Consider the following 27,804-nt stretch of genomic DNA (forward strand, 5'->3'; position numbering starts at 1 on the left):
TATATTCCCTTTACCACCTCTCCATGAGCCTTTTTTTTCACGGAGTGAAGAGAACATACACCTCCCCCATAAAGCTGCTTAGAGGGAGAACCATGCTTTAACTGAGATTCAAAACCACTTCCAACACCAGCTATGGTGATCTACTTTGAAAGGAACTTGCTATTCAATTGGCAACTCAGACAGATTGTATAAAAGAGGAGAAGTTCTTCATGAGCTGTTGAAGACTGCATTTTTGAAATGCGTCTCCCTACAGACTTCATTTAGGACTGTAGTCACTAGACCAGCTTCGCAGAAAAAAGCATGTCCTTAGGAGCATAATAATCTACCCAGACTGTCATAAATGTTTATGTGCAAGTTATATCTCTTGGGTGGTAAAGGGAGTTGGCAGAATTTTGGAGGAGAATCAAATCACAGCCTCAAAATAACGTAAGACGAAAGGGGAAAATTCCTCCCTATACTTAGCATTTAATTCTCCAGTCAGGCTGTTGGCCCTTAAGTCTGAAGAGCCAAGAAATTGTTAAAAACACATAATGACGGATTTTGTGGGCCTGTTCTGTAATAGAAATCTTTGACCCTTAATTAGGCATCTGCTGAGTGACCTTTTGGCTTGCAGTCATTCTTATAGGAAGCAGACATATTGTAATACAGCAGGAATTCACTTACATTTTTCCTGTTGGTCTCCCACTGGAGACCTCCTGTGAGTGTCAGAGGGAATGAGTGTCTGGAGGCCACGGCCAGTCACAGCAGGATGTCTTCAGGACCCCGGGTGCCAGTGTGTCCCCAGCCACTAACTGGCTGTCAGATTCAAAGTCATATCTGCTACATTGGGTTTGGTGCGCCAGGTAATCTGAGGGCTCCCCCAACCACTAAAAATCATGAACTGTTGTTCCAGCTCTGTCTTCTTACTAGATGGGTAATTTCTAAGGCAATTGATCTAGATGAGACGTTCCTAGAGGGGATGGGCTCTACCTTCCCATGATTTACAAAGCCCCCAGCACCACGACAGTGACGTGAGCAGCAGAGTTACTCAGAAACATGTGAAAATGGTGATCCTTCGTGAACAGGGCTCGTGTGTGTATGATGATGACCTGCTGCCCCTGGGTCATCTTGAAATACCTCTTCGTATCAAAAGGGACCTCGAGGAGCATCTCACCTACCCTCTCATTTCATAGACAAGAAAGCCAAGGTCCAGGGAAGTTAAGTCACTTCCTCAAGAAAGTGATCTGGTTAGCACCTGGACAAGACAGTTGAGTGCAGTGTGCATGGATTTACTTAGACTCCAGCTCCACTCCTGGTGTGGGACCCCTTCCACGATACACAGCTGACACTTACTGTGTTATTCTTTGCTCACAAAACTGCTTTGTGGCATCTAACTCACTGGTGTCCATTATTTCTGGGTTTCTTTCATGCAGATTACGTGGCTGTACCAGTCAGAGTGAGTCACATCAAACAACTGTTCATGGTCATGTGTTCATGCTTGTGTGGAAATGCATTTTTTTTTTTTTGGTGGTACGCGGGCCTCTCACTGTTGTGGCCTCTCCCGTTGCGGAGCAACAGGCTCCGGACGCGCAGGCTCAGCGGCCATGGCTCACGGGCGCAGCCGCTCCGCGGCATGTGGGATCCTCCCAGACCGGGGCACGAACCCGGGTCCCCTGCATCGGCAGGCGGACTCTCAACCACTGTGCCACCAGGGAAGCCCCGAAATGCATTTTTTTAATATTGAAACTGCTTTTCTTATGAACACTTCAAGAATTTTAAAAACATTATGCTTAATTTCCCCCCCTGTGCTTCAACCATTTATTTCTGTTTTATAGAGGCGTGATGTTTATGGATCAGTTCCTTGGTCCATTCATTCACCTAATACTCATTGAGCACCTATTGTGTCCGCCCTAATGCCAGGCAGTAGGGATCTGGTGGTGAAACAGCTGGATGTGGCCACTGCTCTGAGGGAGTTCAGTCTAGCGATGCTTCGTGGAGTTTATCTTCTCTTGATTTTTCAGCCAGTAATCTGCTTTCTGTTTCTCACCGTTTCTCAGAGTCCAGCTGAGAAACAGTTTGCTGGGGAAGTTCTTTCCTGTGATTATTCCACTGAGAAGTTCTTTTCATAAAAAAGGCACCTTTGCTCTCCTTGCCATGTATATCTTCCCGTTTTCCAAAACGGTATTTTTAGCTTGTGATTTTGTTACCTGACTGAACAAAAGAGATTAATTTGTTTGGACTGTTGTTGTGATTCACAAGATGACTGTTCCATTCTGTGGCAAAACTAGCCTGATCCTGGAATCCTAAATTTATAGTCTGGATAGCACAGCGTCCATGGAACTAATTACAGGTTAAAGACCAAACTCCTTGGCCTTGTATAGCAGCCCATCATAATGGACAGCCATTGCTTCTATGCTCTGCTTCTTGTTCTGCAGCTCCCCTAGAATGTTCCAGAAGTAACAAAACATTTGCGGTGCTCAGAAATAAGGAGCTGTCTCTTGCCTCAGTGCCTTTGCACATACCGTTGCCTCTGCCTGCAATGTCTCTCCTCTCTTGAGACTAACTTTCAAGTTCAGATATCATCTCCCACAGAAGCTTTTTGACACTTTACAACCTTTATTGACCCCTGTGCCCAAAGCTGAGCTAGGTAGACCCTGTCTGTCCTCTTACAGACCTCATAGGACTTTATAAAGGTCTCATAGGACTTTATAAACTATAATTACTTGTCTACTTGGCTCTCTCTCCCAAATAGACATCTTGTTCCTTGAGGGCAGGGACCGTGTTTTCATCTCTATATCCCAAGGCCCAGCTGAGTGACTGCTGATTAACAGATATCCAATAGTTCTTGATCAAATGGGTCATGAATCACCATAGAAAACCTAGGGTGCTGGTATTGACAGCTACTGCTCTGTGTGGAAAACTTAATTTTTCAAAACAATGTGACTATATGAATTGTACGGAGAAGGATAGAGAGATTGGCAGCCATCCTGACGTAATCCATTAGAAATTGTATGCAAAACCCCAGAAAATGTCTCTGCCTCCAAATGAGTTTCAATAAAGTAAACAAGAATTAAGTGTTTTCTATAAGCAAAGCATTGTTAGGTCCCCAGGAATGAAAGATTTAAATAAAAAAAAAAGCAGCTGTGTAATTCCTGTCTTCCAAAAGGCCACAAACTAGTGAGAACTTGTTCTGCGTGCAAATGACCTTGTTATAAGGCGGACAGTTACAGAGATTCTAGTAGGCTGTAGGCTTGCAGGTGAGGTGGGAGTAGAAAGGTCATTCCAGGCAGAGGGGCTGGCTTGAGCAAGAACCTAGACGTCGGATGGTGGGTCAACCATTAGGTGGCTTTGGTTGGGAAGTAGAGGGAGTGGGGTAGGGGTGGGGGGAGGAGAGTGGAAAATGCAGAGGAAGACAAGGAACCTTTGGGTGGGGGAGATGGGAATGGTATCAGAAGATCTGAATGGTAGTTGATTTTTTTCTGTAAGTTGGGAGGTAATTAATAGGGTCTAGGAAAAGCCAGTTGGAAATTGTTTGGAATCTCTCCTTGGGTTTAATTAAATCATAAGTCTGTATTCCGCAGGGAAAGAGAGCAGTTGCTTAGCGTAAGACATTTATTTCTCAGCCATCCCTTTTGCCCTTGAGGGTATAGTTTGATATTCAAAGTCATCACAAGGAAATGAAGCTGGGAAATCTAACCTAAATCAATCAATTTTAGACCTAGAGAGAGTTGAGGATGGAGGTCACTGAAGTGCCTCTTAACACACTGTCCAGAGTGTAAAGAACCCCCCGGGCCCTTTGGTGCTTTTATTACTAGTAACTGACATTTTTTTTTCCTTTTTCAATTAGCTTTGTGCTACTTACAAAGAATACAGTCATCTTATGAACCAGTGGGTATAGGCGTGCATGAACTAGTTTCATGTAGGTGAAGAAGTGGTTTAGAAAATTTTCTGCTGTGCCTCTTCTCTCCTTTTTTTTTTTTTCTTTTCAGAATCAGGGAACATATGTGTAGGGAGTGGTGAGTAGTTAAGTTTTGTGTGTCTCAGAATTGGATCTGATCAGATGACTCTCCATCTTGAAAGTAACCTAAAAAGAGATTGAGGAGTTAGGAATATCTCTAAAAATCTTGGCCAGAGTATGAAAGCGAATCTTGTTTATGGAGCGAGAGATGATGAGGCAGAAGCTTCATTCACTAACTTACTCACTTAAGTACTATTGAGCATTTACTATGCTTCTGGCTGAGTTCTAGACACTGGAGAAACAGTGAACAAAACGGTCAATGTCTCGTCTTCATGGAGCAAACATTCTGGTAGGAAGCGAAGAGGAAACAGACATTTTAGCATATGCAAACATGTCAGATGATGATAAGCACTGTGGAGAAAAAAAAAATGAATGATTTTGCTATTATCTTCACATTTTAGCTTTCTTTCGATTTATTTAACTTATGTATTTTCGAATATTTTTTCATTCATTGTTTTCCGCCTACTGTTTTTATATTTACTTTCTGACTGGTCTATCATAAAGCAAAATCTTGAGGGTTTTTTCCGCTAGATAAGTGCAACTGTTGAAACCATTGGAGTGCTATGAACAAAAGTTGTAATCAGGTATTCAGTTCTTGAATTGACTTATAGGAAAAGCACTGTGGACATCAAAGCCCACGCGTATGTTTCTCACGGATAAAATTGTCAGAATTTACAAGAGCAGTGTACGGGTTGGGAACAGATCTGTCTCTCACCTGAGTCTGAGTGGAGCAGGTTAGGGCGCTCTGGAAGACAGAGTGTGGAGCTTAGGGCCCTGGGAGGGGACAGAGAATTGGTGGACATCACCAGGGAGCACAGCTCACGAGGAGAGGAAGATGGGATTGAACCGAAGTGAACACACAGGAAATTTAGCAAGGAATCTCAGCTGGGGAGGGAGGATAAATCCAGAGAGACATATGTATGTCAATGAGCAACGCTTCCAAAAACAGGTTCTGCCTAATGTAGAACATCTCTGTGAACTGGTTAATGGAAATAGTGACTTGAAACAAAAAGCAGTATTTATGGATTTCTAAAAATTCCCACTCTATATTCTGTGTGATCTTGAATTCAGTATCAGTGTTCCATTCTACTCCAAGCAAGCTTTCAGTTAATACTTTCTACCTTGCTTCTAAAAGAATTAGGATTTAAAGAAAAATATCTCCTGGTGGTGGAGAGCCTGGGCTCTGGGGCAGATAGTCTGCTTCCCATCCTGGCCCTGCCAGTTACTCGCCTTTGGACCTTGAGGAGGTTACTTAGTCTCTTTGTATATCATTGTCCTCAATTATAAAAATGGGGGTAACTGATATTCTCTATCTTATAGAGTAGCTGAGTTAAATGAGATGGTACTTGGCAAGTACTTAGCACACTGGCTACAAGATGGTTATACTGCTGAACAGTTTTAACTCATTATTATCATTGTCTCTCTGCTGTTAGGAGTTTGGAGAAATTCTCATACGTATGTATGTATTTACCTGCTTAGCAGAACTTTTCTTTAATAGTTAAGATAGTGCTTTCTTCTTCATGTTTGTGATTAATGATTTTACACTGAAGCTTTTCGGGGGGATCTCACAGGTTTTGTTCTCAGTCTCTGAGATGCTTATTGTGATTAAAAATTCACTTGGATTATAAGTCTTGGATCATAAGTCAAAGAGATGTCTGACCCAGGGAACTGAAAGACCATGTGGCCACAGAGGTCAATGGGAGGAGGATCTACTAGACACAGGAGGTGACTTTCTGGCAGGAAAAGAAAAAGGTGAGGTCAAAGAGAAAAGCGCAAGATGGCAGCAAATAGGGTTACATTCCTTTGACTCTGTTGATATTCTAGAGGGTTTAGGAATGGTTGCTCTTCAGGTGGTGTACGGTTTAGGCAAGCTACCGCTGCACTGTAGCTTGCAGTTTCCTGGAGAGAGCTACCAAGGAAATGGGGTTGGTGGAGATGGAGGCAGGGTGGTTAGGGAGGAGTGGTTATGTGCCAGTAAGTTTATAGGAAAGATTTGTAAAATTGGAGTGCTGGGTCACAGGGAATATGAATTAAAAATTTTGATGCCTCTTAGCAAATTGCTATTGACTGAAATCATTGCTAATCTGCTAGGGAGAAAGTAGCATCTCATAGTCTAACTTGAACATCTTTTCACGTGCTTACTTTGTATCTTCCTCTTCTGTGAATAGTCTGTTCATGCCCTTCGCAAGCTCACTTTTAAAATTTGAGTTTTGGCTTTGAGTTTTAGGAGCGTTTTATATATTAAAGAAATTAACGTTTCCTATAAGATTTTTTCCCAAATAGTTTCTGCTATTCTGTCATTTATCTTTTGATATTGTCTATAATATTTGGGGCCTAAGAGTTTTGTTTTTATGTAAAGTTGTCATACGTTTCCTTGGTACTTTCTGGATTTTGCAGGATAATCAAAAAAGCCTGTCCAACTCTGGGGTCATAAAACTTACTCTTCAACAGTTTATTGTTGGAATTTTATGATTTTAGTTTTGTATATGTCTTTGGTTCACACTTATTTTGCTATAGTAATGAAATAGAAATCCGATTTTATTTTTCCCCATAACTACCCCATTGTTCTTTCCAAACTTTTTTTAAATTTTTATTTATTTTTTAACATCTTTATTAGAGTATAAGTGCTTTACAATGGTGTGTCAGTTTCTGCTTTATAACAAAGTAAATCAGTTATATGTATACATATGCCCCCATAACTCTTCCCTCTTGCCTCTCCCTCCCTCCCACCCTCCCTATCCCACCACTCTAGGTGGTCACAAAGAACCGAGCTGATCTCCCTGTGCTATGCAGCTGCTTCCCACTAGCTATCTATTTTACGTTTGATAGTGTATATATGTCCACGCCACTCTCTCACTTTGTCCCAGCTTACCCTTCCCCCTCCCTGTATCCTCAAGTCCATTCTCTAGTAGGTCTGCATCTTTATTCCCATCTTGCCCCTAGGTTCTTCTGACCATTTTCTTTTTTTTTTTTTAGATTCCATATATATGTGTTAGCATATGGTATTTGTTTCTCTCTTTCTGACTTCATTCTGTATGACAGTCTCTAGGTCCATCCACCTCACTACAAATAACTCACTTTCGTTCCTTTTTATAGCTGAGTAATATTCCATTGTATATATGTGCCACATCTTCTTTATCCATTCATCTGTCGATGGACACTTAGGTTGCTTCCATGTCCTGGCTATTGTAAATAGAGCTGCAATGAACATTTTGGTACATGACTCTCTTTGAGTTACTGTTTTCTCAGGGTATACGCCCACTAGTGGGATTGCTGGGTCGTATGGTAGTTCTATTTTTAGTTTTTAAAGGAACTTCCATACTGTTCTCCATAGTGGCTGTATCAATTTACATTCCCACCAACAGTGCAAGAGGGTTCCCTTTTCTCCACACCCTCTCCAGCATTTATTGTCTGTAGACTTTTTGATGCTGGCCATTCTGACTGGTATGAGATGATATCTCATTGTAGTTTTGATTTGCATTTCTCTAATGATTAGTGATGTTGAGCATTCTTTCGTGTGTTTGTTGGCAATCTGTATATCTTCTTTGGAGAAATGTCTATTTAGGTGTTTGGCCCATTTTTGGATTGGGTTGTTTGTTTTTTTGATATTGAGCTGCATGAGCTGCTCCAAACATTTCTTGAACAATGTATCTTTCCCTTGCCTTCAGTGTGATGATTCTTGAGAAAGATAATATTTACTTGGACCAGGGTGAAGGTGGCATGAAAGGGTAGCATCATCTATTAAACCCCCTCTGCAGTTAGAGCTATTTTTGGAAAGTTTACTGTTTTGTTTACTGTCAGTTTGTTGGCTAACTCTGCACCATGTTAATTTCTTTAGTTTTTCATGTTTTAATATCTGGGATGGCACGTCTTCACTTACTACTCTTTTTTCGTTCCAGGATTTTCCTGTATCTTCTTACATTCTTATTTTTTCTATGTGAACTTTGAAAATTGTCTGGTTCTTAAAAAAATCATGTTTTAGGGGGAGAGTTAAATTAAGTTTATAGATTAATCTAGGGAGAATATTTTACAAAACTGAACCAACCTGTCCCCAAACAGAGTATATGTTCCCATTTATTCACATCTTGTTTTGTGAATCTCAGTGGTGTTTTAAAGTTCTTCACATATATCTTGATAGTATCTTTTTTTTTTAATATTTAATTTTATTTATTTATTTTTGGCTGTGTTGGGTCTTCGTTTCTGTGCGAGGGCTTTCTCTAGTTGCGGCGAGCAGGGTCCACTCTTCATCGCGATGTGCGGGCCTCTCACTGTCGCAGTCTCTCTTGTTCCGGAGCACAAGCTCCAGACGCGCAGGCTCATTAGTTGTGGCTCATGGGCCTAGTTGCTCCGCGGCATGTGGGACCTACCAGACCAGGGCTCGAACCCGTGTCCCCTGCATTGGCAGGCAGACTCTCAACCACTGCGCCACCAGGGAAGCCCAGTAGTGTCTTTTTTTTTTGAAGAAATTATGATTTGATATTATGGTAAGTCCTTACTAGTCTTCACATATTTCCAGAAGTATTGAGGGATGAGAAGGAAATGGGAGTGTTTGTTCAGCGCCATAGAATGAATAAATTACTTGGGGAAAAATATTTAAAAATCTGTATAGATGTGATTGATTTTTCTTTTTCTTGGTCCCTCCTTTAAAACTCCATATTCTGAATTGTTGATTTAACCATAAAAATGTATTTGTTTTAAATTTGCAATTGAATTTGTTTTTCACACTTCCAAATTCAGAGGACCAGTTGCTCTGATCCTTTTGCACAGTGTTCTGTTAACATTCTTACATTAACTCATTTGTCTATTAATTAACTCAGGAGGCATTTAATGAGCACTTAACATAGGCCAAGCATTAGGAATATGAATACTAATAAGACATGGTTGCTTTCATTAAGGGGTTTGCTGTTCACTGGGAGACTGACCTGCAAACAAATAGTTATAATAATACAGCAATGTGCTTGCTTGAAAACCTATGCAAGGTGGAATTGGAGCATGGAGGGGAGGGCCTAGGGCTGTCCTGGGGCAATCAGAGAAGGCTTCCCTGAGGAGGTAGCATCTGAACCATTTAGATGAGTTGCTTTCCAGGTGGACAAAGCAGAGGAGGCTGTTCTAGGCAGAGAAACTAACAAGTGCGAAGACGCTGTGGCATGCCTGGTCTACAAGTAATTTAGTCTATGGGGCTAGGGTAGGAGATGAGGCTTAGCCAGTAGGTAGGTGCCAGATGTCAAAAGGCTTAATGTGACATGCTAAGCAGGTTTTGCTATATTCTGTAGGTGTTGGAGAAAACTTAGCCTTCTAAACTCAGTTAAGTCAATTTTATTTTTTAAAGTAGAGATAAGAATATCTAATTGCAGAGACAGAAAAAATTTAGATATTTATCCTGGGGGCGGGGCATGACTAAGGAATCGTTTCCTTGAAGGCAGAGATATTACACATAATTACTTGTCAGTTTGCCTTGGTCATTATTGTATAAGAATCTGGGAAAACACAATTTAATTAATGAACGTGATTGGATATTTAAATAGTTACTTAAGTGTATGCTATAGAGACCTTTCAAAATATATTAAAAAGGTATAAAGTACTTGATTATCTGACTGTGGGGTATACTTAAAAAACTTGCCTACTTGGTAAGGTTAAAACAGGCAGATATACAGTTTACATTGCAGCTGTAATTGTCGTATATGAGTAATTTACCTGGTTCCCAACAGACAGAACCAAGGGTAATTCTTGCCTAGGCATAGCCTAGTTAGAGTCTGGTTAGGTGGTCTTGGTTTGGGTATGATTGGAGATTTTGAAAATGAAATAATTGAGAAGAATCAAAGCAATATCATAATGAAGCTAAAAGCGGTTTACTACATAGCTAACTTAGCCATATAATATACGCGAACTGTGGGTTTTAGTATAATATCTATCTAACTATGTACTATTACTACATATCCTTACTAAAGGATGGGCAAACTTTATAGCCGTGAGTGACAAAAGGATCTTGCTTGCTGCTGCATGGAGAACAGATGGTAGGGAGTCAGGGTGGAAATAGATCAGTTAGGAGACTGGTGGAGAAGTCCAGAAGAGAGATGCTGATGGACCAGGGTGGCGGCATTTGAGGTGGTAAGAGGTGGTAGGATGCTGGCACTGTCTCCACACGAGCTGAAAGATGCAAACATAGAATATTTTAAAGGGAGATGAGGAAAGGCTAGCTGGGGAGGCTACTTAAGCAAGAGCAGTCAGTGCAGCTGATAGGCTGAATGGGCCACCATGACCTCTTGCAGGGTTAACTTTTGTGCGTCTGTATACTTGCAAACCGCACTGGAATGTGTGAAACGATTCAGTAGTGATTTCCCAGAATTGCCTTACTCTGAGAGTCTGCGTTAAGTAGGGTTAATTGGAAGTATATATATGGTGTCTACTTCCCTGAGCAATAAAATTGATAAAGAGTCTACACTAAAATTTTAACCTTAAGCAATTTCACAGCCTGAGAATTTTCAGCAAATAGTAATCAGGGCCCTGATAATAAGAGATTGGCAGCCCATTTGGATTGACATGGGAGAGGAACAAACTGGGGGCACAGAAAAGGACCCACAGATCATGATTGGGAGTGTGGGGAAAAAATGAATGAAATGTGGCTGCACATTATAAATTGTGTAACATTTAATTCAAGTGCTTTTATTTTTATTTTTTAACATCTTTATTGGCGTATAATTGCTTTACAATGTTGTGTTAGTTTCTGCTTTATAACAAAGTGAATCAGCTATACATATACCTATATACCCATATCTTCTCATATATATGGAATCTAAAAAAAAAAAAAAAGGGTTCTGAAGAACCTCAGGGCAGGACAGGAATAAAGACGCAGACGTAGAGAATGGACTCAAGTGCTTTTAGCTAAAGAGAATTCTTTCTAAAACCTAGGTTACTCTTCTCCATTAGCAAAAGGTTATAAAATGTTTCAAAGAGTTGAGTCAAGGCTAGTTCCCTTATCTTTGGAAGTTATCTTTGATGCAGAGCTCTCTGTTCCAAATAGTAAGTATATTTCTGTAAATCACGTGGTATGTCATGAAACTGAAAATACAATTCTGAAAGTTTTTACAGATCCCAAACTTTTGTCAGACCTTGCCTTTTGGAAGGATTTTAGGCTTCTTCTAAGAATTTAAATTTTCTCTGCAAAATTGAGGATGAAAACCATGGCCGAAACTGCTCTAGTCATCACAGACTGCGTACATTTCCATAATATAAGATGAGTAGTGGTCAAAACTGGTCAGGAATGGAGACTGTTCTCTTGGCCACATTGATCAAGGGATAAAATTTGACTGACATTCTCCGGTTAACTATTCATACAGTAAACCACACGCAGTCCTCATTGAATTGGGTGGATTCAGTCTTTCTTGAATTAACCTGTTACTGTCATCATAAGTGACAAAATTAAAGACCTTTACAATTGTTGTTGTAGCCAGAGCGATGGATAAGGAGTCCCTTAAACAATGGCAGTCAGTATGAAACCTTTATCCGTGACTAAGCATGAAGTGGCATTAACGGGCTGTTGTCTTTGTAACCTGATATAGATTTAAGTAGACTTAGTGTTAATGATGCATGTATGTGGGTGTATGTATGTACATACATGCAGGCACGCATAGGTACACATATACGTATGTAACTCCTCTCATGCACGGACTGTAGTGGTCTTTTTGAATCACGAACCATTCTTTTAATTTCCTTTTAATTCCTTACATATAGCTTAGTGTCTGAAACAAAGTAGGAACTCAAACAATTGCTAATTAAAACCTAGAATTAGATTTTGGTTTTTTGTTATTGTTGATTAAATACTCCTGTATCCTGTCTAGTTTTGTATTACTTTTGGAGGCCCAAATGATTGTACCTTATGCTCTTGGTACCCTGGCTTGATGTGACAGAATATAGCATACTCATGACTCTAAGCATTAAAAAAAAAATAGGCAATATTTTAAAGGGAAGTAGCTCTGTAGATGGATGTAGAAGGAAGTGAAAGGGGCATGAGATTATAGGACAAAATTGCTGTGTGTTTGTACATAGATAGGTATTTATATGTATATTCCCTCATGCCAGAAGCAACTTTGGCCGCTAAGAATACATCATATTGGACATAGTAAAAATCAAAAGTAAGAAAATGGTGGGAACAACGTAAAACCAAGAATACAATTAAATTGCATGTCAGAATGACCTAAGCATAAGACACAGGGGCCAAAACTTCATCTCTGGGTTTTCTATGAGATAGAGGGAAGAGGAAACACTTGGAGGAGTAAAGAGAAACCATTTTCTCAGGATGATTATAACTACTCTTGGCACCAACACCAGACAAGAATTTCTCCCAGGAGCCTCCATAAAGAGTACACTGTGTTTTGTTTTGAAAATCAAGTTTTGTAAGGCTGATCCTCCTAAAACATTTTTGAGTTAATAGCATCACTTCAAAGCAAAATTTTGTAAAAGCGACTGCAAGGTTCTGTTGAGGTACCCTGTTCTCTGCTGATCTGATTTGGCCCACCGATAGGAAGACGACTTGTCCTCTCAGCAATCTTCCCTGTGTATTGTTTTCCTCAGCTGAGGGTTTGAGAATATTCATTGCCTTTGAATTTGAGGTGGCATTACTCCCTGGCACATAAGGCCTAGAGTGCAGCTATTCTGTGTAGCTGGTTAAAGAGAGGCTTGGTACCCTAGCAGAGTGTCAGATGAAAGCTGGGGTTAGCATCCTTTAGAGTGAGCTGAGCTGCTTACGAAGACATTTGCCCGGGGCTGCCCTCCTCACTTCTTACGGCAGCGTAGGCGAAACCAAGCAGCTAGCCTAGGATTATACATAGAAAATACTTTTAGTTATCAGACAAATGGGTAGTCCACTGCAGGGGGCTTTAAACAGGTATTCCTGGGGTACCCGAACACCTGAGGTGTGGAAGGTTTTTGAGGGCATCAGTTCGCAGTGTCCGGACTGTATTTTTCACTTCCCCTTTCACAATTACTCTTTCCCCATTTTAGCCAAGAATGGCATCTCCTTATCTATCCTGAGTCTTACTGTATTGTGCAGGGGTCTAGAATCTACCTGGGCACTGAACAGGGCAGCAATCTGAAATATTTTCTTGCAAAGAAGTATGGTAGCATGAACAATAAAAGACTTTCCGACATAAACGTATGCTACATTGGGATAAAGTTCTGTGGGGAAGTAGACTGAATAAAAGAGTTAAAGGAAAAAAATTACATAAATTTTCCAGCTGATAAGGGGGAGCTTGAACTGGGTTGGTTATATTTGAAATGGATGATGGTGTTTCTATTAGGATTCTCTGGAGAAACAGAACTGATGACATACATACATATATACACATCCACACATGGGAGAGGGGGTTATGGGCGTGGGGGGAGAGAGATTAAGAGATTAGAAGGAATTAGCTTATGTGATTTGGAGACTGAGAAGTCCCAAGATCTGCAGTTGGCATGCTGGAGACCCAGGAAAGCCAGTGGTCTAAGTTCTGGTCCAAAAACTGGCAGGCTCAAGACACAGAAAGAGCCAGTGTTTCAGTTCAAATCCAATGACAGGAAAAGACCAACATCCCAGCTCAAGACAGTCAGGAAGGAGCTCCTTCTTACTTAGCTTTGTGTTCTATTCAGGTCTTCAGTTGACTGGATGAGGCCCTCAGATTATGGGGGGAGCCGGGGAGGGGTGTGCAGTGGGGAAGCCAAACTGCTTTACTCATTCAGATGTTAATTTCACCCAGAAACAGACACACCCAGAATACTGTCTGACCAAGAGTCTGGGTCTCTTGTGGTAAAACTAACCATTTAGGTGATATAGAAGTTCTGTTTTAAAATTTCACTGTTTACGTTACCAGAAATTACATTCTTTGTAATCTTATATAAATTTATGTCAACTTAAAACTTCATGGGGGGGAATCAAGACTTCAGGAGGGGATACATAGGTTTTTGTTTTTAATCTTTAGGGCATACATGAAGACCCCAAATCTACTCCGTGTAGTATGACCAAAAATAATTTTCGCCTGATACCTGCTTTACCTGAAACAAAACCTCAAAGATAGAAGGGGTAGCCCGTCTTTAGGCAAAGAACATAGGTTCAGAATACATCAGAGTATGACACTTGTCACTACGTATTTCACCACCCTCCTGGTCAAAGCCACTATCATCTCTCGACTGTATCACTGCGGCAGCCTCCCTCCTGTGACCTTGACTCATACACTGTGTTCTCAACACAGAAGCCCAGAGTCATCCGGTTAAAATGGAAGTCATGTCATGTCACTTCTAACTTAACATTTTATTGACTTTCCATGGACCTAAATAATTTCCTCACCCCACCTTTTACTGTCTTTCTCTACATTTGGCTAGCTCCCTCTGCTCCAGCCGCAGTGGTTTCCTGGCTCGTCCTTCAGCATGTCACAATGCACTTTCCAGCCCCAGGGTTTTGTGCTCTTTACTCCCCATGCCTATAACACTCTACTTTATTTATCTTCTGGGCCGACCCTTACCTCCAAGTCTTTGCCCAGATTCTCAGTGAGGTCTTCCTCCACCACCCTATTTGCAGTTGTGTGACTTCCCACTTCTTTGTATTCTGTCTCCCTTGCAGCTTAACTTTTCTCCAAAGTACTTACCATCTTCTCACGTACTCTATAATTTACTCATTTGTCTTGATATACTTGTTTCCACTGACTAAAAAGCAAGGATTTGCTGTGTATTGTTCATTGGTGTTCCCCAGTGCCTGGAACAGTGCACAGTAAGCACACAAGAGGCACATAATAGGCATATAGTAAATATTTATTTAATGAGTAGGCCTGCATTTTATATAGTTTCCATAGGTTAAGTTTAGTATTTTATCTACATTTTATCAACTGACAAGGTATATAGTAAAGAATAAATAATGAATATTAGTATAGAATCTTTTTAATTTTTATTTTATATTGATGTACAGTTGATGAACAGTGTTGTGTTAGTTTCAGGTGTACAGAAAAGTGATTCAGTTATAGTATAGAATCGTGACACAATTACTTAATGTTATATTGAATTTGAGTTTAAATTTTCCTTTACCCTTATTTTCCTTTTTCCTTGAAACTAATTTTGCTTAAGTTTTTCATGTGTTTATCTTGTTTGAATTTTTTATGTAAAAAATGTGTATTTTAAAATCGAAGTTGAATGCCTGTATTTCTTAAACTGCCTCAAAACTTTTCAAATGAGTTGAGGTCGACGTAACCATGCACAGCTGGGCTCTCTGGGTGATTGCAAGGCGGCGGAGGAGGAGATACTGCTCAGGGATATCGGGTGTTGACTTTGCTTCCCCAGCTCTCCAGGACCTCTCTACTTGGGGAATATGACCTTACTCATGACTAGTTGAGTTTAAGAACCAGATGTTTTTAGTGCCACTTCAAAAAGAAAAGCAGGGCTGTTAACATAAGTTCCTCCAGAGTGGTGAACTAAGTCTGGGAAGGAAGAGAATCCTGGTGAGAACTAGGTTTCTCTCTCAATTCTGGCAGTACCCTGGTCACATGGAGGAGGCGGGTCCTTGGCAACACCAGCAAGCTCTGGGAACCAAGGAAGAAGGGAAATCTATGCAAAGATGTGCTGCATCCCCCCATTTTGTGTAACTACTTTTTTTCTGTTAAAGTCTCTATTCTTGGCTAAGTAAATGAGGAATTTATAGCAGAGGTTTGTGTGTGTGTGTGTTGGTGATGGTGGTGGGGTTGTTATTGTTGGTGATGTTGATGGTGTTGGAGTTGGTAGTGGAGATGAAGGAGGAGGTGGTGGTGGGGTTGTTACTGTTGGTGATGTTGATGGTGTTGGAGTTGGTGGTGGTGGTGGAGATGAAGGAGGAGGAGGTGCTGGTGGTGTGCAGAGTGTTTTCCATGAATCCATAATGTCTATTTTTCTACATGAACTCAGTACAATTTTCATTTCTATATGATTATTTTGGAATAGCTCTGAAGTAGTCATGGTTCTTATTAAGAAAATGACTGTACTGATGTCTTTCAAGACATCTGAAGATTTTCAGGAACTTCTTTGGGTCAGAACGTTAAGACCACTTTTCTATCTGTGGTCCTTTGGACTCACTCCAGGCTTGAACAGGTTGAGTTGTTTGTGCCTCTGATGGTTGCTCATGCACACATGCTCTCTTACTCACATGGATTCTCTGTCAGGCTAAGATACTTTCAGCCTAGTGTCTTATTACCATCCCAGATCCCTCAAAACAAAAGCAAAATCCTTTGTTTCCTCATTAAGCCTGTTTGGAGTTTTAGCCTTTTAATGCTACGTTGCATTTTTCAGCATGCTTCATACGCATTGTCTCATTGTGTCCTTACGATAGTTATGGGAGGTAGGCAAGGATTATTACCTTTGTATCATTTCTAGATAACAAAACTGAGACTCAGGTGAAATGAATTACTCAGGGTTAGTTAATTCAAAACAGAACCAGGACAAAGACCCAGGTCTCCTAACTCCTGATCCATTGATCAGCCTTGTTCTTCCCTTTCTGATCCCCAGGGACCCCACCTCAGCCCCCTCAGTATTAGCTCCTTACCTGGATCATCAGATCCTTGCTCTAGATCAGTTCTTTAGCTTTGGCACTGATTATAGAAGGTCAGCCTCTAGCTATAATTTTTCTCTTGTTCCTATCAGCACTTTGCTGTATACTTAAATGAAATTTGTTTGAATTATGTTAGTATCTATTCTAATTCTTCTGTCATATGAAAACTTTAGTTCTAAAAAACTGTATAATATATACTCTGCATTTTCCTGGAATTTTTTTTGGTAGCTTATGTATTGATGATATTGAAAGACACATTTTAAAAATATTAACTTTATTGAGGTGTATTGTACATAACATAATTCACCCATTTCAAACATAGAAGTCAATAAAAAGTTTTAATATATTTACCAACTTGTGAGATCATCACCATAACCAGTTTTAGGATATTTTCATCACCCATTTACATTTATCATGTCCATTTACATTAATATTCCTGTTTTGTTTTTTCTTCTAATTTTGAAGGGACTACAAGTTTACATGAGAAAATGTGCAAGAACAGGATGAAGGAAAGGAAAGCAAGAGGGGCAGGACCAGCATTTTATCTTTTATCAAAACATGAATGCTAACACCTATTTTTTTCTGGTCCTTCGTATATTTTTATCAATATAAATACAATGAGGTATTAAAGTGGGACTCTCAGTTTTGCATGCGATCCCAAATGCCAAGAATAGTATAATAGGTTCCCCCATACCAGTTACCCATACACAACATGCTAAGAGCCTTACCAGCATTGTCTGCTCCATTCTGTGTATGAGATTGAAGTTGGGGCCCTGGTGAACATGTTGGTGGGGTGCGAGAATGGAATGGGGGGAGGGTGCTCATCTGTCACTGTAAACCAAGTGATATGAGCTTGATATGAATCCCCTGGCTGGAATTTGGGGTTGCTGAGGTTCTGGAATCTCATATACATCTAAAACCTGAACATGTGGAAGGCTGTTACTAGAGCTGCCCGTGAGAGCGAAGAGCAAGGAGATGACTGGAAGTTGATGGGGCAATGATTGTGCGATTTTTTTCATGTATCCAGAGGGTGCTCTGGGATAATTTTAAAAAGGGAATGCACTCAAGAGCACTGCCTGTAGAGGCTTGGGGGGAAGTGTAGGGGAGAGAGAGAGAATATGAATGAATGTGAATATAAATGATGATCAGTTATCTAAATATTCTGGGTACGTAGGAATGTAGTCTAAACAGATCATACAAAAAAATGACCCATTTGCAGTCTGGCCATCTGGGAAGCATTATTGTATAGAGCTTTGGAATCTGACAAGCCTGGATTTAAATCTATGATCCTCAGCAAGTTACTTCTCTGAGCTTTCAGAGTTATGACCAGTATTTGTCATAATAATACAATCATTGGCTTTGACAAGTCCTGGGTCTTGCATTTTAAATATTGACATTTTTGATACTTGACATTGGTTGATGAAAGCCAAATATCAGTATTCTGTATTGACAATTAATATCCATCATGTAGCTAGGGATCTGAAGTAGTCATCAATAGGTACCATGAGCATTTAGCATACAACATTCAATATTTAGCAAAACCCAAGGTACTTCGCTTACTATACTGCATTTGCTTATTTGGATCAAATTTGTCAATTTTTATAAGCCTGTTTGCATATACTTTGAGAGTGGAAATAAAATGAGTATAAATGGTAATTCTGACTTTATCTAGAGTACAATTCAGATTCACCAACTTTAAAATAAGAATATTCTAGGCACTGCTAATAAGACTTTTTAGCAGATAATATTGTGTGTGTGTGTTTATTTATGCCAGCCAACTAAAGTCTTTTGAGGACAAAATTGAATATTTACGACCACAAAAGTGTAAACTCAAACAATTTTGGTGTAAATACTGCAATAAGCAATAATACTTTTAACTGTGTATGCAACTTGTATATAGAAACAGATTTTTCAGATAGGATCCTGGATGTTAAGAAAAAAGTTTGGTAAGATTTTGAAGGGAATGCAGTTTAATTAAAAAAAAATCTGCTTTCATTCAATGTTCGTTGTTTTCCCAAAGCATTTAAAATTAATTGTCACAGCACTAACCAATGGTATAATATTTCATTCATTCACTGATTTATTTAAAAATACTTACTCGCACCTACTCTGTGCCAGGCAATCTGCTAACCAGTGAGTGTACAATAGTGAATAAATATGGTCTAATTTCTGTCGTTAAAGACCCTAGAGTTCAGTGGGATAGAAATATGATGTAAACACACGAATAAACATAATTATAAATTGTGATCATTGCTGTGAATAAGAAGAAGCAAATGTGACAGGAGAGAGAATAACTGAGGAAGCATAATTTAATTTGTTGTATCAGGGAAGAACCTCTCTGACAAAATGGAATTTACATGAAAGTCTGAAAGATGAGTAGGCATTTTTCAGTCCAGATAAGAGTTTTTTAGATGGAGGGAGTAACATATGTAAAGGCCCTGTGATGGGAAGGAGTTTGACTATTTAAGGAGGAGGCAAGGAATGGATATGGGTGGCTCAGTTAGGAGGCTATAGGAGTACTTCTGTCTAGAAATGAGGTAGTGTAGGAACTAGACCACACTAGGTTAGTGGCAGTAAAGGTAGAAGTGAATGGATTTTAAGAAACAAGTAGAAGGTAGAATGAACTGTGACTTGGGGATGCATTGGGTATAAAAAGAGAGGAAGAGGGTGGTGTTGGTAAAATAAGGCTCTTAGTAAAAGTGGATGAATTGGAATCTTGCAGGTGAAACTGTTATTGTCATACCATACTTAATCTTGCATGAACATTGCCAGGTGGTTTATGCACTTATTTTCAAGTTGCAAGTGGCATGTATTCTTAAAATACTATTCATTTTTTCCTGAACTTTTCAATTATAAGCTTCTTAGAATTGAGGATTTGTCATCTTTTCTTGCTATAACACCAGAGTTCTTAGCCTTCTAAACTCAGTTGTTAAGTCAATTTTATTTTATTTATTTATTTATTTATTTATTTTTTATGGTATGCGGGCCTCTCACTGTTGTGGCCTCTCCCGTTGCGGAGCACAGGCTTCGGACGTGCAGGCTCAGCAGCCATGGCTCACGGGCCCAGCCGCTCCGCGGCACGTGGGATCCTCCCGGACCGGGGCTCGAACCACGTCCCCCGCATCGGCAGGCGGACTCTCAACCACTGCGCCACCAGGGAAGCCCCAATTTTTTTTTTAAAGTAGAGATAAGAATATCTAATTGCAGAGACAGAAAAAATTTAGATATTTATCCGGGGGAGCATGACTTAGGAATAGTTTTCTTGAAGGCAGAGATATTACACATAATTACTTGTCAGTTTGCCTTGGTCATTATTGTATAAGAATCTGGGAAAACACAATTTAATTAATGAACGTGATTGGATATTTAAATAGTTACTTAAGTGTATGCTATAGAGACGTTTCAAAATATATTAAAAAGGTATAAAGTACTTGATTATCTGACTGTGGGGTATACTTAAAAAACTTGCCTACTTGGTAAGGTTAAAACAGGCAGATATACAGTTTACATTGCAGCTGTAATTGTCGTATATGAGTAATTTACCTGGTTCCCAACAGACAGAACCAAGGGTAATTCTTGCCTAGGCATAGCCTAGTTAGAGTCTGGTTAGGTGGTCTTGGTTTGGGTATGATTGGAGGTTTTGAAAATGAAATAATTGAGAAGAATCAAAGCAATATTATAATGAAGCTAAAAGCGGTTTACTACATAGCTAACTTAGCCATGTATCTAACAAATTATAATTTATGCGAACTGTGGGTTTTACTGTAATATCTCTCAAACTATGTACTATTACTACATATCCTTACTAAAGGATGGGCAAACATTATAGCCATGAGTGACAAAAGGAAACTGTTGTTCAAAGGTTGGATTCCATACTTGTATCTGCTCTACTGTCCATTCACTGTCGTCCTGTAGACTTTCTTTTTTTTTTATTGACAGTTTTTTTTAGAGCCAGTTCTAGGCTCACAGCAGAATTGAGCAGAAAGTACAGAGTTGGCATACTCCAGACCTCACACATGCAGAGCCTCCTGCATTACCAGTATCCCCCACCAGAGTGGTACGTTAGTTACAGTTGATGAACCTATATTGACACATCGTAACTGATCAAAATCCATAGTTTGTTGTGGTTCACTCTTGTTCTTAAAAATTTTATTTATTTATTTATGGCTGAATCCGGTCTTTGTTGCTGCGCGTAGGCTTTCTCTAGTTGCGGCGAGCGGGGGCTTCTCTTTGTTGTTGTGTGCGGGTGTGATGGTTCACTCTTGATGTTGTACGTTCTGTGGGTTTGGACAAATGTATAATGATATGTATCCAATGTTATAGAATCATACAGAGTATTTTCCCTGTCCCCTAAATCCTCTGTGTTCTGCCTATTCCCAAACCCTGGCAACCACTGGTCTTTTTACTGCCTCCATAGTTTTGCCTTTTCCAGAATGTCATACAGCTGGAATTATACAGTATGTAGCCTTTTTGGATTGGCTTCTATTAGTTACTAATATGCATTTCAATTTTACGCATGTATTTTCATGGCTTGATAGCTCATTTCTTTTTAGCACAGAATAATATTCCGTTGTCTAGATATACTACAATTTATCTGTTCACCTACTGGAGGACATCTTGGTTGCTTCCAAGTGTTGGCCATTATGAATAAAACTGCTATAAATATGTGTGCAGGTTTTTATGTGGACATAGTTTTCAGCTCCTTTAGGTAAATACCAAGCAGTGCAACTGCCAGATCATACGGTAAGAGTATATTTAGTTTTATAAGAAACCATTCATTAAACTGTCTTCCAAAGCGGCTGTATCATTTTGCAGCAATGAATAAGAGTTCCTGTTGCTTCATATCCTCACCAGCCAATATTCTGCATTTTAGCCATTCTAATGGGTGTAGAGTGGCATCTAATTGTTTTAATTTGCATTTCCCTGGTGACATATGATGTGAAGTCATATGTCAGACTTAATATAGCCAGAGATGGTTAGAAGCCCTCTTACTGTATAATGCTTAGAACCGATTTTGTTGGCTAATAGAAAAATATGTTTAAATGAGAGAATCATTAAAATAATACATTTCTTCAACATTTAATTTTAACTGAAAACATAAATTCAGCTGACTACTCTTTTGATGTCAGGCTAAGGTCATTTTTTCTGCTTAGAATCTATTAATTTGTTTTGTATGTTATCTTTCTTGTATAAACCATGCTTGTTATTTTCATAAGCATTTTATTATTTCTCTCATTACAGAACAGTTCCTTGTTCAACAGTAATTTTTAAAATATATGACTCAGCTTTATCAAATGTTTCCAAAGCTTTAAACCTTTTTCACAGAAACACCAACATTTTTTAAAAATTAATTACTTTATTTATTTTTGACTGCATTGGGCCTTCGTTGCTGCGCGTGGGCCTTCTCTAGTTGCAGTGAGTGGGGGCTACTCTTTGTTGCGGTGCGTGGGCTTCTTACTGCAGTGGCTTCTCGTTGTGGAGCACGGGCTCTAGGCACGTGGACTTCAGTAATTGTGGCACGCAGGCTCAGTATTTGTGGCGCACAGGCTTAGTTGTGAGTGGGAGCTACTCTTCATTGTGATGCATGGGCTTCTCACTGTGGTGGCTTCTCTTGTTGTGGAGCACAGGCTCTAGGCATGTGGGCTTCAGTAGTGTGGCACGCAGGGTCAGTAGTTGTGGCGCACAGGCTTAGTTGCTCCACGGCATGTGGGATCTTCCCGGACCAGGGCTCGAACCCATGTCCCCTGCATTGGCAAGCAAATTCTTAACCATTGTGCCACCAGGGAAGTCCCAAAACACCAACTCTTTACACTCACATTTTATTGGTTTACATGCTATTTAATAAAATGGCAAAATTACAGTAAGTATAATTGGCATAAAACGGTTTAGGGACAAGCACAACTAATTCTTGAACCATACAACTTAAAGTGAACAGAAGTAGATAAGTGTGCCAAAGATTAGCCAGTGTAAGCTATTTTGGTGAGCTATGGTATCTGTCTTTACATTTTGCAGAAAGACTGAAGATTATTTAAGTTGGTTAATTTAGCAACATCTATAAATCATGACCTTGTAGATTGTGATGGAAATGATTGACTTGTGGGAAACTGATTGGATAATCAGTCACATCCTAGTGGACTAGATTTTCCTAATTATTTCTTAGCTTCTCCTCTACAAAAGACTGTCATAGCTCAGTACTCAGAACACGTGACTCGTGCAAAAACATAACTCTGGCTTTACAACCATGTGTAGGTTTATAATAATATACTTAATATAAATGTGTAATTCATATGTATTAAAATTTTTTTAATGAAGAAATGTATGCTTTGGAACATATTAGTGAATAATCAGCTCTTTGAAAACCCTTGCATCCAGGCCTCCTCTTAGTTCTCCAGCCGAATCTTTGATAATTGTGCTCATAGTCTGAAAGATTAAAGAGCAAATTGCAGTTCCCACTGTTTCATGGTCCCTTGCCTTTGCTTTTACCATTTCCTTTGTTGATATGCTCTTCCCACTTTTGATTGGCTCTTTAATATTAACTACCCTTCAACACTCAACTTGTGTGTGGCTTTCTTTAGGAAACTTTCCCAAACACCCCAGTTCAGGCTCATACCCCTGATTTTGTTACCATGACACCCTTTTGTAGAATTATTTTAAAAATTAACTGTATACTATACACTGGACTGTACATCCTTCAAAGGTAGGCACTGTATCTCATTTACCTTTGTACACAGGACTCAGCAAGATGAACATGCTAGATACTCAGTGTTTAACTGAAGAGCAAGGTGTCAAGGTTCATGTTTTGCAAAGTTCACAACCACCATTTAGGTATAGAATTTTATGACAAGACTTAGGAAGATTGGATGTAGAGAGCAGAAACCTGGCAGATGACTAAAAGAAGGTTAATGTAAAAACTGCATTTTTCAATTGCTGGAAGGATAATAGCTTTGTATCTTGGCTACATACTAGTATTATGTCAGGCCTTGAAAAATTGGGGTCAGCTTCAGCAGTAGATATACAAGTGGTAGAAGCTTATATATGTTCATTTAAGGTTGGGCATCTTCTTAAATCATCCCAGGCTAATATTCTGTAAATCTTAGATTGCCCTCAAATAGCTCAAGAAAATGGAGGGTGGGGGAGTTTTCATGTAGTACAAATATAGTTAATTAATCTTTTAGGGTTTTAAAAATTGTTCATTAGTGATATCATCATTATAAGCTGGATGAATAAAACAACCATTTAATTGCCTAATGTGCTAATATCTAATGGGAGAAACAGAGACATTATTGAAAGAACATGAGTCTAAGATTCAGATCACTTGGCACTATTTCCAGTGATGACTTGCTCTAGCTTTGTGGCCTTGAGTGTATTCCTGCAACTCTCTGTAATTCAACTTTCAAATCTGCAGGCTGATAGTTCTCAGCTGAGGGTGATTTTGTCCCCAGGGGACATTTGGCAATGTCTGGAGACATTTTTGACCATCACAATTTGGGGGCTGTTATGGGCATTTAGTGGATAGAGGCCAGAGCTATTGCTAGGCATCCTACAGTATGCAGAACAGCGGCCAACAACAAAGAGTTACCCATCCAAAATCTCAGTAGTGCCAAGCCTGAGAAATCCTGGGCTATATGATCTATGAGGGGCTTTGCTAACCTCACTATCTCTTTCTCAAACGAAGGCTGATCATTTTTTTTAAACTTTAAATTATCTGAGTAAACATAAAAATGAGGACATTCCATGAATTCAGTTGTCCAGTAGATTTTTAAATGGTGTCTTAGTAATTTTCAATGAATTAGATAACATAAGCAGACAAGAATAAATACAGTCAAAATGTACTACTCTGCACGTCTTCTGATTCAGCATTCTCAAACGTGAGTTAAATATAGTTGTAGAAAACCCAGGAGAGATGAAGATGTTTATTTTTTTCAGTAGTGTGACAGTTTCCCAGTGCTGTCAGGTAGGTACCAGTAGCATTTATAGGGAAAGGGAAAAAACAAATGTTGAAGAGCTTAATTATAATTTAGTTGAAAACCACATTTCAGTACATAGCAACTTTCGGAGATGAATACACATCCCTATGATTTAAAGTAAGATTTATCAGTGGTATAAAAATATTTCAGTATACCGAATTTCATGACTTGGGATCAGTTAAGAATGAACATCAATGCTAGTAGAATTCTCACTTACTTTGGAGGAAGTGTGTATTTTGAAATTCTTGGTGGTGATTAATGGTTAGGTCCTATATGCCCCATATCTTTATGACATATTCACTTAAAGAGCCTGAGAACAGGTTTCAAAAGCAACATAAATACCAATCACATTTTTCTAAGCATAAGACAAGGTTTTCGTTCGTTGTCTAAAATGTTTTTTAAAGACTAGGGTGACAGCATGCAAGACTTGAGGTAGTTATGGAAGGGGAACTGGAAGTGGTTCTCTGACTTTCTTCCAGGTACCTCTCCCTTATTCTTCTGTCTGCCCCCTTGCACACTTGACTCATCAAGTACGGATCCCAAATTGGAGCCCATGCCAAATTCCTTAGGTAATGGCGCCGTGTCTTATTCGTTTCTCCCCAATGTCTGGCAGGCAGTGGCTCTGAATCACCTCCCTGCCCCCAGGCCGCAGGCTCTTTCCCTCTATTCCCCTTCATCCTGCTGCCCCTCCTCCCTTCCATCTTGGCTTGGTATATACAAATTCCGTGGTGGTTTAACTACATTTATCTAGCACTTCTAGATGTTTAGAGAAGAAGGGGAGCCCTCCCACCTGATCTCAACCTGCTGCATTGCTGGAACCCATTCATTATTCAGTCTATTAAAATCTTATTTCTTCATTTTATTACCAAAAAATTCTTTCACACAGCTAATTGAAGGGTCTCTTGTTTTCTTTCCACCCCAGCAAGAAAATTGGTTTCCCAAAACCAATGCCCCCTTTCCCTACCCCGATTATTATGTGTAATGGGAATTGACAGAGCACACACAGGGCATGATTATGAAACATTTTTTTTTTACTCTGTTGAAATATAGTGGTGGCATTACTGTCTCTTGGAAAATCAAACACTTGGCTCAAGATTGAGAAAAATGTTAAGTCAGCAAGGTTATCTCTAATTCCCCATGATAAAAGAAATCAAGTGTTTTAGAGCTGTCAGTAGTACTTGGACTTTGTCTACTGTTATGTCATTTACTTTTTCCCCCTCAAAATAGAACTGGTGTGTAGCCAGCATTGAAGCCAGCAGTTGAGATTCGGGACTGTCTCCAAAATCAGGTTCAACTTCAAAGTGTTTCTCAAGGGCCTATTCATCCCTGGTTTGCAGTGCAGAGTTGTGGACCTAATCATTTTTTCATGTGCTGATGAGGAAAATGAACGGATATTTCCCCTCCTTCTGCTTTGTCATCCTGACCTTGGTTGTGCTGGTTGAGTTTCTCATTAACGATGCAAGGGCTAGTGGTCTGTGCTGTGTTCAGTTGGGAAGCGTTTCTCGTAACTTAGTTTTTATTGGCCAGCACTCTATGGAAGAGTCTTGGAAATGATTTACCTAGCACTCTGTGCCATAGGGCAGCGCACTTTTGAATAAAAGTGCTAATGGTCAGAACTGAAGGGACATTCCTGTGTTTTGGATTGGTTCCCAAATTCATTGAATTTCAGGATGCCTTGAAGGTAATTGTCAACTGTTTTATTTATAGAAATGGTTTATTCAGTGTAGTCGTGTCTAGTAAGCTGCCATATGGTGCCTTAGTATGCCATCAAATGGGTAATCAAAGCTTAAGAGCAAATTTCCAAGAACTAATAAAACAAATGTGATGAATAGAATGAGTGTTATTTGGGACAGCAGAGATCAGTGGCTGGATCGCTTTGCTTTCCTCTTAGCTATTTAGTAGATGGAAATATTTTTGAACCAGTATGCCCAGTATAGTACCTTAAAGTTTTTTTAATTATAAAAGCAGTACACATTTATTTAAAAATCAGTCTGAATGGAAGAATAAAAATGAAATGATTCGATTTATCCCCCTGCTACCCAAATACCTTGGGGAATATGCTTTCAGATAATTAAAGGGACAGAAAAAGAAAGAGATGGAGTCGAATATGAAATTTTAAAAATATAAATGAATCATAATATATATAATTATCCAACTTGTTTTTTTCAATATGTCTTAGTTTTTTTTTTTGTTTCTTTTGTTTTTTTTTGCGGCACGCGGGCCTCTCACTGTTGTGGCCTCTCCTGTTGCGGAGCACAGGCTCCGGACGCACAGGCTCAGCGGCCGTGGCTCATGGGCCCAGCCGCTCCGCGGCATGTGGGATCTTCCCGGACCGGGGCACGAACCCGCATCCTCTCATTGGCAGGCGGACTCTCAACCACAGCGCCACCAGGGAAGCCCATGTCTTAGTTTTATGTGTCAGGATATGTCAGTCCATCTCATTGTTTTTACAGCAGTATAGTATTCCAGATCACAGAGGAACATGCCATAAGTTGGGTGAGTCTTCTGCTGCTGATAAACTGAAGGTGACTGCCAATGTTTCACTGTTATAAACAGTGACTTAGTGAACATCTTTGTATCTTAGAATACATAGGCTGACATTTCTGTAGGATTAATACTTAAAAATGGAATTTATCGGGCTTCCCTGGTGGCGCAGTGGTTGAGAGTCTGCCTGCCGATGCAGGGGACACGGGTTCGTGCCCCGGTCTGGGAAGATCCCACATGCCGCGGAGCGGCTAGGCCCGTGAGCCATGGCCGCTGAGCCTGCGCTCCGCAACGGAAGAGGCCAATGCCACAACAGTGAGAGGTCCGCGTACCGCAAAAAAAAAAAAAAGAAGTCCACATACCTAAACTAAGACCCAATGCAGGCAAAATAAATAAATATATATTAAAAAAAATGGAATTTATCATCACCAGTTATACATATTTTGAATTCTGGTTGATATTCTTAAATTGCCTCTCTCCAAAGACACTTTTAATTGGCACGTTCACCAGCACTGAATGAGAGGGCTTATTTCCTCCATACCTCAGTGCCCAGCTTTTCTTGATGGAAGAAAGTTTTGGGGTTCTTTGGTGTTTGGCCTATAATCCCCACCCTGACCACACTTACCAGATAGATTCCTATTGTACTCCAGGGAGAGAATAAAATAACAAAAATAACAAGAAACAACTCTGAGGATATGGATCTTCTGAGCAGTTTAACCAAAACCTAAGCAAAGCGAATTAAGTGACTCTGTTATCAGCAGAGGCTTCTGCTTACCCCTGTGCTAAATGACAGGCTGCTAGGCTGGATCACAGGA

Source organism: Delphinus delphis, chromosome 11 (genome assembly GCF_949987515.2).
Source record: "Delphinus delphis chromosome 11, mDelDel1.2, whole genome shotgun sequence".
Lineage (NCBI taxonomy): Eukaryota > Metazoa > Chordata > Mammalia > Artiodactyla > Delphinidae > Delphinus > Delphinus delphis.